Here is a 15,144-nt window from a genome sequence, read left to right as displayed (position 1 = left end):
CTCCAATTAATCTTTTTCTAACTTCTTTTGCTTCCTTCCTTCCTTCCTTCCTTTCTCCTTCCTCCTTTTCCTCTCTCTCCCTCTCTTTATTTCTCTACTTTTCTTCTGCCTTTCTCTTTCTCCTTCCTTTAATTATCTTTTCTAACTTTCTTTCTTTCCTTTCCTTTCCTCTTTCTCTCTCTCTTTCCTTCTTCCTCCAATCAATCTTTTTCTAACTTCTTTTGCTTCCTTCCTTCCTTCCTCCTTCCTTCCTCCTTCCTCCTTTTCCCTCTCTCTCCTCTCTTTATTTCTCTACTTTCCTTCCTTCCTTCCTCTCTCTCTTTCTTTCTTTCTTTCTTTCTTTCTTTCTTTCTTTCTTCTTTCCCTCTCTCTCTCTCTCTCTCTCTCTTTCTTTCTCTTACTTTCCTTTCCCTTCCTTCCCTGTCCCCTTCCTTCCTCCCTTCCTCCCTTCCTTCCTTCCTTCCTTCCTTCCTTCCTTCCTTCCTTCCTTCCTTCCTTCCTTCCTTCCTTCCTTCCCATATTTGCTTGAGAAGAGGGAAGGAAAGAACCTGCCTATCAAAACTCCAAGCCTTCCTGGAGGCTTTTCACTTTTTGCCTGTTCATTGTATAAAAGAGTTGATTTTGTCTTTGCTTGAGAGTTCTAGTGCTTCTTCTTGTCCTTGCCACTTCTTCTCTCTACCCCATTGCAAGAGCTGCATGGGTATTGTATACATGCATCATGTTTTATATTATTGTATATTAAAAAATTTCTTCTATACAACGAATCCTGCTCAATCATTTGTTTGTGTGCTGGCTGGACTGCTACAAACTCCAACATCTTCTTCCTCCTCCTCCTCCTCCTCCTCCTCCTCCTCCTCCTCCTCCTCCTCCAACCCTCCCTTCCTACTAGCACTGATGACATAATCTAGTTGAGTCACAAAACGCCTGCAAGAAAACCACCAAACTCAGAGAGAGCACCAAGGACCCCACAGTTCAACCGTGAGCTACGAATATTCTCTATTGGTACAAATTACAGTTGGCCAAAGAATCCAGCCTTTAAACCCTCCCCTCCTGGAAAAAGATCAGTAGGATAACGGAGACCTGCTTTTGCAATCGAGCCCCCCACCCATGTCCCCTTTCTTCAGAAAGCCAATCTAAGCAAGCCGAGATAAGTCCTACCCGAGCAAAGCTTTTATTCAATTGTTTTTTTTTTAAATCCTGTCTCCCGTCTGTTCCAGCAGCTGATGTATCTCAATGACTTTTATCTCGGCCTTAAATAAGTCCACTTCAAAACTTCATGCCTTAATCCTGCAGCGTTCGTGGCTTGGACCGAGATGGACTGTTTCAGAAATCACTTGTTATCTCCCTGCTAATTTGGGCTTCTGAACAGTAGGGGCTACTGTTGGGAGGAGGAGGAGGAGGAGGAGGAGGAAGGAGAGAGGAAGAAGAGGGGGAAGAAAGAGGGGAGGAGGAAGGAGAAGGAGGAGGAGGAAAAGGAGGAGGAGGAGGAGAAAGGAGAAGGAGGAAGAGGAGGAGGAGAAGAGGAAGAAAGAGGAGGAAGAGGAAGGAGAGGGAAGAGGAGGAGGAAGAGGGAGGAGGAAGGGAGGAGGAGGAGGAAGGAAGAAAGAGGAGGAGGAAGAAGGAGAGGGAAGAGGAGGAGGAAGAGGAGGAGGAAGGAAGAGGAGGGGAGGAGGAGGAGAGAGGATAGAAGGGGAGGAAGAGGAGGAGGAGGAGAGGAGGAAGGGGAGGGAGAAGAGGAAGAAAGAGGAGGAGGAGGAGGAAGGAGAGGAGGAGGAGGAAGAGGAAGGAGGAGGAGAAGAGAAGGAGGAGAAAGGAAAAGGAGAGAGGAGGAGGAGGAAGAAAGGGAGGAGGAGGAGGAAGGAGAGGGACGAGGAGGAGGGAGGAGGAAGGGGAGGGGAGGAGGAGGGAGGAGGAGAGGGGATGGGAGGGAGGGGAAAAGAGAGGGAGGGAGAGGAGGGAGGAGGAGGAGAAGGAAGAAGGGTGGAGACTGAGATAATGAAATAGGAGGGAGAAGAGAGCAAGGAACAGGGGAAAAAGGGAAGGAAGAAGAGGCAGAGGAGGAGAAAAAGGAGGGCCCAGTAGATGGGTAAGAAAGGTATAAAAGAAACAAAGTATTCCTGTCTAGGACAGGGACGGTGGCACGTTGGTGCACTTTCATGCATGCAATGTTTTTCTAACCTCTTAGGAAAGGGCCAATGAGGTCAACGCAGTAGACAGTCTGGGGTTAAAGTTTTTGGGGTTCGGGAAGAAACCACAGAGTCAGGTAGAGTATTCCAGACATTGACCACTCTGTTGCTGAAGTCGTATTTCCTGCAGTCAAGCTTGGTGCGGTTAACCTTGAGTTTGTATCTATTGTTTGCTCTTGTGTTGTTATGGTGGAAGCTGAAGTATTCATTGACTAGTAGGACATTGCAATGTATGATTTTATATACCATGCTTAAATCAGACCGAAGGCGGCCTAATTCAAGGTTGTCTAGGTCTAGAATTTCAAGTGTGGTGACATAAGGTATCCTGCAACGAGTAGAGGAGCGGAGAACTCTTCTTGTGAAATATTTCTGGATTTTCTCAATTGTATTAATATCAGATACGGAATGCGGCTTCCAGACTGATGAGCTGTATTCAAGTGTTGGTCTAGCAAATGTTTTGTATGTTCTAGTTAGTAGAGTGATATTACCGGAGAAAAAGCTACGCAGGATTAGGTTAACAACTCTTAATGCCTTTTTGGCTATGTAGTTGCAGTGAGCTCTAGCACTTAGATCATTAGAGATGAGTATTCCAAGGTCCTTGACAGAGCTTGGATCATCTTCTTTTCCTCTCCCTTGTTCCTTTCCTCCCTCCCTTCCTATCTTCCCTCCCTCCCTCCCTCCCCCCTTTCCTTCCTTCCTTCCCTCTCTCCCTCCTTCCCTCCCTCTCTTCCCTTCCTTCCCTCCTTCCCCCTTCCTTTCCTCCCTCCCTCCCTTTCTTTCCTCCCTCCTTCCTTTCTTCCTCCCTTTCTTCCTTCCTCCTCTCTTCCTCCCTTTCCTCCCTCCCCTCCTTCCTTCCTGAAAAGAGTGCCCTAACCAATCCTCACACTTACAACGGCTGCAGCATCCCTACATCTGGTGCTCTTACCTGTATAGCTAATAGGACACCCAGTAACTGAGCAAAAAGGTGACATGACAGCAGCCCTCCAATATTTGAGGGGCTGCCCCAAAGAAGAGAGGCAGTCAAGCTATTCTCCAAAGCCCCTGAGGGCAGCACAAGAAGCGACGGATGGAAACTCATCACGGAGAGAAGCAACATAGAATTAAGAAGAAATTTCCGGGCAGCGAGAACAATTAACCAGTGGAATGACTTGCCACCAGAAATTGTGGGTGCTCCAACACTGGAGGTTTTCAAGAAGAGATTGGGCAAGCATTTGTTTGAAATGGAATAGGGTTTCCTGCTTAAGTAGGAGGTTGGACTAGAAGACCTCCAAGGCCCCTTCCAACTCTGTTATTCCATTCCGTTCCGTTCTGTTCCTTCTGAAGAATTAGAATTCGTAGCCGATTTTTGCCGGTCACACCCAAGCCTTGCGTGTCTCAAACCCTTCCCTGGCACCTCACTCTTTGCCCCTCTGTTTTCCTTTGAACTTTGCTTTGTATTCTTATTAATTTTTTTTCTCCTTCTTTTCAACCCCAGTTTTCTTCCCACAGAATCTGAGCAAATAAGCTTCGATTTTGTCCTACAGATTTTTATTTTTTTTTAACGACGTGACTAAGCCCTTCTAAAGTTTTAGGTCAACACCCTTGTTTTCTCAAGGAACCGAATTTGCTCTGCATGTGTTCTTATTCTCACACGTACAGAATTTCTTCCTTTTTTTCCCCTTTCTTTTTCTTTCTTTTTTCCTTCTTTCTCTCTCCTGTCTCTTTCTGTCTCTCCCTCCTTCCTCCTCCCTTCCTTCTTGCTTTCTTTCTTTCTCTTCCTTCTTTCTTTCTTCTCTCTCTCTCCTTCCTTCCTTCTTTCTTCTATCCCTACCTTCCTTCCTTCCTTCTTGCTTTCTTCTCCCCCTCCCTTCTCTCCTCTCCTCCTTCCTTCCTTCTTTCTTTCTCTTTCTTCCCTCCTTTCCTTCTTGCTTTCTTTCTTTCTCTTCCTTCTTTCTTTCTCTCTCTCCTTCCTTCCTTCTTTCTTTCTCTCTCCCTCCTCCTCCTTCCTTCCTTCTATCTTCCTTCCTTCTTTCTATCTCCCCGCTCCCTCTCTCTCTCCCTCCCTCCCTCCCTCCCTCCCTCCTTCCTTCTAAAACTGCCCATCCCAAGCAAAGGACTCTGGCTGACATGCAACCCAGAAATATTATACTGCAATTAAAATCTTTTTAAAGCAATAATAACAGAAAAACCATTAAAATGCACAATTTTTTTTTAGTACCTAAAAAATGTATTGATGCTGCCTTATGCGCGTGCACACACACACAGACACGTGTGTGTGTGTGTGTGTGTGTGTGTGTGTGTGTGTGTGTGTGATTTTTCGGCAGTATCTGGAGTGGACAAAAGGTATCCGTCCCAATCTCGGTCTGCACCCAAAAAAAATGTGCAAAGGATGAATGACCAGCATTTTTGAAAGTAGGTGTCGGGGAAGAAAAGCAATTTCCAAGGAGGGTTTTGTGATGACCCAGGGTCAAAGTAAAGACATTCACAAAAAAACAGGTGAAGCCCCTAACCTAATAATACTTAATACCACACAGGCGTCATACTCCAATTAGCGTACAGGAGAGGTTTTGTTTAAAGAGAAAAAAATGAATGGATAGTTGAGAACAGACAAAGAATGATAAGTATTATGACTTGAACTGAGATGAGATAAGTAGAATAAAACTAAAAAAGGAAGAAGCTATATAGAAAATGGAAAACAGTAATAAGATATGGAATGATATATAAAAGGAACATGATTTTTGAAGTGGTGTCTGTACGATGAGTTTTAACCCGGGATCAAGCAACTTTCAGAAAAGATGTTTTAGGTTTTTAGGTTTTATGTCTTGTTTGTTTTTGTATTGGAAGAGAATAATGAAAATGTATAAGACAGATGGATATGAAAAATGTATACAATCTAAAGTTAAAGAGATATAATTTGAATAAATAGAAGGAAAGGAAGTAATAAAGAGTTCGGGATAAGATATGAAGATGAACAGACAAGGTAAATATATATATTAAATTGTGTTTGCATGGAAATGTGATAACTTGGACTAATTCTGTCTTTAAATAAGATGTTGTATTGGTTTTTTTAGAAAAAGATTTCTTATGTCATTATATTTTATGTTTTGTTTGTTTGTGTATTGTTTTGTAAAATCAATAAAATTTGTTTAAAAAAAAAACAAAAAACAGGTGAAGCCCTTTTTATTCCTTCACTTTGCTTCCAAGCCCCAAATATCCTTGACTGGAGACAAAAAAACTCCCACACCAGCAGTTACAAGAAGGAGGAAATGCCGTTTAAATTATAAAGAGTAAAAAACAACACAAACCAGGCAAGATAAGGGCTTGAAGACGTCCACAGGTATCGGAACACACACTGGGAAGGATGCCAAACTCAGAGAGGAACAATAAACTAGAGATATTTCCATGCTTTGTTTCCAGCGTTTGTCCGTACGCCTGTCTGTCCTCTTATCCAGTTGTCACAGCTGCAGCCCATGAAGGGGATCAGGGCCACTTCCTCCCCTGTAGACCATGCCATTCCCGTTTCTCCCTTATCCTCTCCTCCCTGCGTACCCTAGGATGGAGAGGGGATGGGCCTGGGTCCTCCTCCGACTGCCCAGTCGGCCTCTGCCCTTCCCCAGCCTCCTCCACAACCTCCGGAGCCACACTTCCACTCCCTGTCGCCTGTTCCTCCTCTCCCTCAGTCTCAGTCTCCACCAGACTCATGAAAGGTTTTGGCGAAAAGGAAAAAAAAAGAGAGTGAGGAAGAATTTTTCATTCTTTTCGTCGCACCAGGCAAAAATTCATCCCTGTTTAAAAAATAATAATGGTATAACGAATAAAGAAATAAGTTAAAATACATAGAGAAATAAGCTAAGATTGTTATAAAGATAAAATATGTAAGCACAACAGTTTATAAAGAAAATGTGATTATTGATATTTTGGCAAGGAAAGCATGTCAATTAGAATCGTCAGCACAAGATAATACGTACCCGGTCGACCCACTGTTTAAAATGAAAGATGGACTTGTTGTAAATACAAAATAAATAACTTAATTTTTTTTTTAAAAAAATAATGATATAAAGCGAGGAAAGAAAAATACCAAGAACAGGAAAACAGCCGTTTTAGTATCTTGCAAACCAAGCCAAGGAGATGCTTGGCTGTAAATGGTGCATGATTCATTTTACATTAAAAAAATGGGTAGAAAAGTAAATGTTTTCAGCAAGAGGCATCCATTCCAGATGGAGGCAAGATGCGAGGCCTTGGGGACCATTGGAAGGCTCCGGAAATAAACCGTGTTCGCAACTGACTAACTCGTGGACCCACAGCAGCAATTTCTTTCAAGAAATGAGAAGAATCCTGCCCACTTTTTTTTTTTTCATGCCGTTCCTGGAGTGAAACGTATTGCCTGGAGGCCTTTTCAGGCACGTCTGCTTTCTCCGTTTTTCCATCCGCCGCTCGCAAAGCTTGTAACCTGGTTTGCTCTTGTAAGCGCCTTATATTCCTTTAAGGGATGTTTCTGAGGGGATTTTTGGAAGGGGTGGAAGAACTGGTTGATCATAAAGATTTGAAACCTGAAATATTCCTATTAGGGATGGTGCCTGAATGTTGTAGCAAAGAAAAATCATATTTAATTATTCGCGTATTAACGGCAGCTAGAGTTGGACGTTTGCTCAGAACTGGAAAAACGATAAAATTTCTGACAGAGAGAAAAGTGATTGAGAATATTAGAATATGCAGAGATGAATAGATCAACACTGGCAATCGAAGAAAAAGAAGAAACTGAATGCTACGTGGTATGGGATTTATTTTATCAATGGTTGGAAAATAAAACAAGTTAAAATTAAGTAGATGAATATATAGAGAAAGAATATAATATAATAGAACAGAACAAATTCGAGTAGAATAGAATAGAACAAAACAGAATCAAGTAGAGTAGAGTAGAGTAGAGAGTAGAGTAGAGTAGAGTAGAGTAGAACAGGTTAAAATCCAGTAGAGTAGAGTAGAGTAGAGTAGAGTAGAACAGGTCAGAATCCAGTAGAATAAAGTAAAGTAGAGTAGAGTAGAGTAGAGTAGAGTAGAGTAGAGTAGAACAGGTCAGAATCCAGTAGAATAAAGTAGAGTAGAGTAGAGTAGAGTAGAGTAGAGTAGAGTAGAGTAGAGTAGGAATGGAATGGAATAGAACAGAACAGAACAGAACAGAACAGAGTAGAAGAATTAATGGAATGGGATGGGATGGGATGGAATGGGATGGGATAGGATAGAATAGAATAGAATGGAATGGAATGGAATGGAATGGAATGGAACGGAAGGCGGAACGGAACAGAACAGAACAGAACAGAATGGAAGAATGAGAACAATGGAATGGGATGGGATGGGATGGGATGGGATGGGATGGAAATGGAATGGAATGGGATGGGATGGGAATAGAATAGAATAGAATAGAATAGAATAGAATAGAATAGAATAGAATAGAATAGAATAGAATAGAATAGAATAGAATAGAAGATTGAAGAATTAATGGGATGGGATGAGATGGGATAGAATGGAATGGAATGGAATGGAATGGAATGGAATGGAAGAGAATAGAATAGAATAGAATAGAATAGAATAGAATAGAATAGAATAGAATAGAATTCTTTACTGGCCAAGTGTGATTGGACACACAAGGAATTTGTCTTGGTGCAAATGCTGTCAGTATACATAAAAGAAAAGATACTTTCATCAAGAGTCAAGAATCTTAGGTACAACACTTAATGATAGTCATAGGGTACAAATAAGCAATCAAATCATACTAGGAAACAGCCAATATAAATCATTAGGATACAAGCGAAAAAGTTACAGCCATACAATCACAAGTGAGAGGGGATGGGTGATAAGGAGTGAGGAGAAGAGTAGTAGTAATAGCAGACTTTGTAAATAGTTGGACAGGGTTGAGGGAATTAAGTTAAGATTGTTATAAAAATAATAAGGGATAATGGTTCATAAAGAAAATGTGATAATTGATGTATTGGCAAGAAAAGTATTAATTATAACTGTTAGCACAAGGTATATCTACCCAGTCGACACAGTGTTTGAATGAATGGTGGATTTATTGTTAATATAAAACTTTTTTTTTTTTTTAAAAAAAGGAGTGTTTCTGAGATTTTTGTGGGGGATAGAAGTGCCTGAGCTGGCACAGAGGATTTTGCAAACACGATCGAACACCACAAGCAATCCTCGACTTATAACCATTCATTTAGTGTTCATTCAAAGTCTCAATGGCACTGAAGTAAATAACCATTTCTCACACTTTACCACCGTTGCAGCATCATGGTGATCACATAATCAAAATTCAGATGCTTGGAAACTGACTCGTATTTACCACAGTTGCAATGTCCCGGGGTCACGTGATCCACTTTTGCGACCTTCAGACAAGCAAAGTCGACGGAAAAGCCAGATTCACTTAATAACGTGTCACTAACTGAACCACTGCAGCGATTCACTGAACAACGGTGGCCTGAAAGCTGATAAAATAGGGGCAGGACTCACTTAACAAGTGTTCCACTTAGGAACACAAATTTGGGGCTCAGTGGCAAGGCGGTCGTAAGGCGAGGACTACCTGTATTCTCTTTTTCTCCCTCTTTCTTCAATCTCTGTTCACCCACCCTTTCATCATGCCGGTGAAAGTGACTAAAATGGGTCAAGCAATTGAGGCCTCAATGAACTGTGGGAAAAAAAACAAAACCTTGTTGGAACATGTCGTGTGAAACAAGCCACCATGGATTTGTTAAATGATTAGCTATCATGACATCATTTCTGTTTCCTGGCAACCACATAGTCTATCTCTTCTTGAAGGTGATGTTTCTCCAATCGTGTTTCTCCTTCAAGTGTCTCAACGGCGCCTCCAGGGGTGGGATTCAAAAATCCCAACAACCGGTTCTCCTCCCGGTTGCTGGGTGGGCGTGGCCACGGTGGGCGTGGCCTACCAGAACTTACGGGAGGGCTGTTTTTTGCCTTTCCCAGAGTCCGGAGGCTTCCCTCAGGCCTCTGGGAGGGCGAAAACGGCCTCCCCCAGGCTCTGGAGGCCCTCCGGAAGCACAAAAATAGGCCCGTTTCCGGACTTCCAGAACTTCCGGTTCTGTCCGTTTTTCACCCTCCCGGAGCCTCCTGCACTTACCTGCACCCCAAATGGGCCGCGTAGAGACTTCTGGGAAGGGTGGGGCAGGATGGGTGGGGCCAGCCGGTTGGTTCAACTACCAGTTAGGCGAACCAGGTGTAAATTTAACATCCGGTTTGACCGAACCGGCCCAAAGCAGCAGAATCCCACCCCTGAATGCCTCCCTGGCCAGTGTCAGAGTCCACAAACCTTAACAAAAATAACGGTTGCAAGGGGCTTGGAAGTCTTTGAATCCAACCCCCTGCTCAAACAGGAGACCCTATTTTGTTTCAGACAACAGAACCCATTCGCTTCTTTAAAAACCTCCAGTGATGAAGCACGCACAACTTCTGGAGATAAGCCATTCCACTTGTTCTCACTGTCAGGAAATTCCTCATTCATTCATTCATTCATTCATTTATATTTATTTGGTTTGTCAATTGCTTACAAGATAATAGATATAAGTAAAAACATAGTTATGAATACATGGATACATATCAGAAAATAAAAGAAACAATAGGACAGGGATGGTAGGCACGTTGGTGCGCTTATGCACGTCCCCTACAGACCTCTCAGGAAAGGGATGAGGTCAATAGTAGACAGTCTAAGGTTAAAGTTTTGGGATTTGAGGAAGAAACCACAGAGTCAGGTAGAGTATTCCAGACATTGACCACTCTGTTGCTGAAGTCGTATTTCCTGCAATCAAGTTTGGTGCGATTAACGTTGAGTTTGTATCTACTGTGTGCTCTTGTGTTGTTATGGTTGAAGCTGAAATATTCACTGACAGGTAGGACATTGCAATGTATGATTTTATATACTATACTTAGATCAGACCGAAGGCGGCGTAGTTCTAGGTTTTCTAGGTCTACAATTTCAAGTGTGGTGGCATAAGGTAATCTGCAACTATCCTTTTACTATCCTTTTACTTTTCTGTCCTCTATAATTACTGATTGAATGTATAAAGGCAGATAGATAACTCTACAAAACATCCCTACAAAGTTTCTTTATTGGTTCATCAGGTATCCTCATGTAACTCATGGTTACGTCAAGATTCATCTCAATGTCCACATCTTTGCATAGTTGATTCAGAGTGTAAAAGGATGGTAATCTTTCATCTCATATCGAAGGAGCGAGGAGGTGAGACGCCAGCATGATGCAGGGTTCAGGTAAGAGAGAACGAACCTCCCAAAACCCAACCAAGGGTCAATTGAGTGACCAATCAGGATTACAGATGTGGCCACATGATATGGACTACATTTCCCAAGATACCTTCACTACATTTACCATGATGCATTCCCTTAAGGGAACAGTTCCCAATTCCTAACTAACTATCCCAAGTCCCAATTAACTATAAACTGTCTGGACAGCACAGGATACATTTCTTACCCAGGAGCAGGAAACACTAGGGTGGGGCCCAACAGAGGGAATATAACTAAGGGTCTCTCATCATCTTGACTCTTCTTTTCCTTCATTGAACATCTGGAAGCACGTGATCGTCCTGTTCACTTTGGAGCTCCAAGCTGTGTGGTCCTGCCCACCATTAAACCATCTTTCCAAACAGCCTCCACATTTCCAGTGTCTCTCTTCCCCACTTGGAACTGAACCCAGAAGGATATTTTCTTCCAACATAATATTTAGAATGAAAAATGAGGAAACACAAATGAAAGGAGAAAACTGCAAAGGCCAAAATTCAGGAAGCCAAGAAAAGAAGAAAAAAATAATTATATTTTTTTAAAAAAGCAACTTCCAATTTTCTTTTACAACAGTTATAAAGAAAGAATAACCTCCTACTGTATGATCTTACCCTTATGGTCAGAGAACAACATGTGTACAATGAGATTGGCTACGATTCTATGCTAATCGATGCTGAGATTAGACAGCCATTTGTCCAGAATGGTACAGGGGTCAGACTAGAAGACCTCCAAGGATCCCTTCCAACTCTCTTACATTCTGTATTTTATGGTTTTCCCATTTTTCTACTTCAGATAGCCCACACATCCAAGAGCCATTGGTGGGCATACTTGCACAAGCCAGGCCTAAATCTGGATTTAGTCAACACTCTGCCACATGGGGATTGTTTATATCTCCGCTAACATCTGTTGAACATCACTGCAGCCCACATGACTGGGGCTGCAAACAACTCCTCTCTTAGCCTGGGGGAAATGCTCCCTTCATCTGTTTAACATCGGGGTTATCGGATTGTAAAGTGTGCATTTCCCCTCCGAGCAAATTTGCCACTCTCGATATCACTCTTGCTGTTCAATTCCGGAACTCTTCCAGATCATTTCGTAACCTGGCGGAAATCGTAAATTTTCACAGATCGGCAAAATAAAAAACCAAGAATAACATTTGGAGACGTTCCTCGGAGATCTGCCAATCCACAAAAAATTGTGACTTATAAAGAGATTTTGAACAAGGAAAGGGAACTCAAAAACTAAGCAGGAACTGCAAAATCAAGCTAGCATGGTGGCCACACTTGCAAACACAATCTAGATATGAGAAAGATCAAAGGCGTCTGATTTTCATAAAGAGTTGACAACACTTGATTGGATATTTTTAGGGGCAGATGAAAAATTAATAAAGAAAATATATAGCTGTCTATTAAGTATCAAAATGGAAGATGAACAAGTGTAAAGAAACAATGATAACATGGGCAAAAAACTTTGGATATACTATGGAGTTAGATAAATGGCAAGAATTTTGGGATAGAAACTATAAATTGACAATGGCAACTGCCTATGAGGAAAGCCTATATAAAATGTCCTTGTGTCTAGTTGTTCTGGTGTGCAGGGCTCTATAGCGTCGTTTTGAGGGAAGGAGTTGGAACAATTTGTGTCCAGGATGTGAGGGGTCTGTAGATATTTTTACAGGCCCCTTTTTGACTCATATACAGGTCTTCGATGGAAGGCAGGTTGGTAGCCATTGTTTTTTCTGCAGTCCTAATTACTCTTTGGAGTCTGTGTCTGTCCTGTTGGGTTGCAGAACCAAACCAGACAGTGATAGAGGGCAAATCATGGTCATGTGACTGTAGGACACTGCAAAAAGCTTTAAATGCAGATCGTGGCTGGCTGGAGAATTCTGGGAGATGAAGTCCACCCAGCTTAAAGTTGCAACGCAATGCTGCCATCCTCGATTTTCTGAGATATCTTAAAAATTCGGGGTTGGTTTTTTTTTTTTTTTTTAGATGAGGGAGAAATCTTTCTATTTTAGCTGGCAGGAAGGAGGAGGAGGCGGCGGCGGGTGGTGATAGACAATCCATCTGCCCCAGATATTCCTTTCTTATCTCCTGGCCTAGGCCTGTACCAGGCACCAATGGTGCTTTTCACAGCAGCTGTCAATTTTATCCTTTTTCAGTTCTGGCATCTTGTTTCTGCTAAGATAATTCTGCATTTCTTCTTTATTCCATTGCCCCCTGTAGCCTTAGAGCAGAGGGGTCTTCAAACTTGACAGCTTTAAGACTTGTGGACTTCAACTCCCAGAATTCTTCCTCCAGTCAGGAATTCTGGGAGTTGAAGTCCTCTCCTCTTAAAGAGGCCAAGGTTGAGAAACATGGCCTTAATTTTAGAAGCTTTCATCCACTGTTACATCTTGTGACTTTTATTTTATATTTTATTTCATATTTTATTTTATTGTACTGGACTGTATATATTTTATTTTGCTGGACTGTATTCATTTTATTTTATTTTATTGTACTGTGTTTTTTATTTTATTTTACTGGATTGTGTTTTATTTTACTGGACTGTGTTTTTTATTTTACTGGACTATATTTTATTTTATTTTACTGGACTGTATTTTATTTTGTTTTACTGGACTGTATTTATTTTATTTTACTGGACTGTGTTTTTTTTATTTTACTAGACTGTATTTTATTTTATTTTGTTTTACTGCACTGTATTTATTTTACCGTACTGTACTGTATTTTATTTTACTGTACTGTACTGTATTTTATTTTATTTTTATTTTATTTATATTTTATTTTATTTATTTTATTTTATATTTTATTATTTTATTTATTATTTTATTTTATTTATTTCATTTTTCATTTCATTTCATTATTTATTATTTTATTATTATTTTATTTTATTATTTATTTTATTTTTATTTTATTTTATTTTATTTTATTTTATTTTATTTTATTATTTTTATTTTATTCATTTTATTATTTTATTTTTTTTTAAATTTTATTTTATTTTAATCTGCCTATCTTACCACAGAGTAACTCTGGGTAGCTGACAATACTTTTTTCCTTGATTGCATTTCTCAACTGGCCCCAATCTCCAAAGCAGAGCCTAAAATCACATACAACACAAACACACAAACACACAATCTTTTTGCCACTGGATCCAAAAAAGCCTTTTTTTTTTTCTTTTTGGAAACCGCTCCAGAATTTAGTGAGGAGTCAATAAAGGGGTTCAGCTGATAGGAATTGTATAAATTTTAGGTTTGTAAGCTGCCCAGAGTCCCTGAGAGTGAATTGTGAGGGCCCGGCATATAAAATTTCTTAAATACATAAATAAATAACTCCCAGCCACCCCCCCACCCCCCCGTGTGTGTGTGTCTCTGTGTGCCTGTGTTGCTTTGCACCTATAATTTAGGCCCCTCACAGAACCGTCTGAAGGGGTGAAATGGTTCCTCCCTCCTCTCTCAGGGACCTCCCTGCGCCGTGCAAATTATCTGGGGTGCAATTCAAAAACATTTTTCTTTATTATTTTGTCAGGGGTGCAGAAGAACATTTGCAAGCCACGTTGGTCTGTATTGCCACAGGTGTTAACCATTTGGGGCCCCATACTGTTCTCTTAGGAGAAACAGCCAAATAAAATGTTTTTATTTTTAAAGGAAAAAAAAGGGGGGGGGAAAGAAAGCATTTCATTTCTTTTTCTTCTGCTCCAAAGAGTCTAACCAGGAATGCAGGCTAGAGATTGGCCACAGAGGGCCTGATTGGGGGGGGCCACACACAAGCCTTGTTTAGAGATAAGCCAGGAATCGCGGTCTGTTTCGGAAGTCCTCTTCTCTGCCAAATTACCAGGGACATACAGGGAATCATCCACTTACAGCCTCAACTGAACCATTTTTTTTTTGCTGTTAAGCGATACAGTTGTTAAGCGAGTTTTGCCCCCATTCTATGTCCTTTCTTGCCACCGTTGCTAAGTGAATCACCGCATTTAAGTTCGTAACACGGTTTTAAAGCGAACCTCACTTTCCCATTGACTTTTGCTTGTCAAAAAGTTGCAAAAGGGGATCACCAAAATCGGGATATTTTGAGAGGCGGCAACTGGCTCACATTTATGACGGTTGCAAGTTCCCGCAAAACCATCATAAATATGAGTCAGTTGCCACGTGACTGAATTTTGATCGCGTGGCCACGAGAAACGATCGTAAGTGTGAAAATAAGTCACTTCATTCAGTGCCACTGTATTTTTGAAACAATCTCTCAACCAACTATTGTAAATCAAGGACTAGCTGTGAACTCTGGTTTAAACACAGCTTTTAACCCAAGAACTTACAAGAAGAACTTTTCACACTGAATTTTAGTTATGCACGGGAGTGGCTTGCCTGCAAATTAAAAACCTGGTTCAAAGTAACCTTTTTGGAAATGTAATTGAAAAGAAAGTTAAAGGTGATCTATCCGATGAGTTCAAGATTGTGTGTATGTTGAAGAAGGCAAGATGGCAGCCTAACTCCTACTAAATTTAATCTGAAGCAACCTATTTTTCAACCAGCATAATTTCCCTTCTTCAATAGGTTCATTCTTTTAAAAAAAAGAGAGAGAGAGAAAACTAGCTACTCCCAGCATTTAAACAGGTGCGTGAGTTTGCTCAAGTCAGTTGTAAGTTCCTCAACGATTGACATCCGTATGCAAAGAAA

Source organism: Pseudonaja textilis, chromosome 7 (genome assembly GCF_049901715.1).
Source record: "Pseudonaja textilis isolate UNSWEBS1 chromosome 7, rPseTex1.2, whole genome shotgun sequence".
Classification (NCBI taxonomy): Eukaryota; Metazoa; Chordata; class Lepidosauria; order Squamata; family Elapidae; genus Pseudonaja; species Pseudonaja textilis.
The sequence above is the reverse complement of the archived record's forward strand: the minus strand, read 5'-3'. Positions refer to the sequence as shown.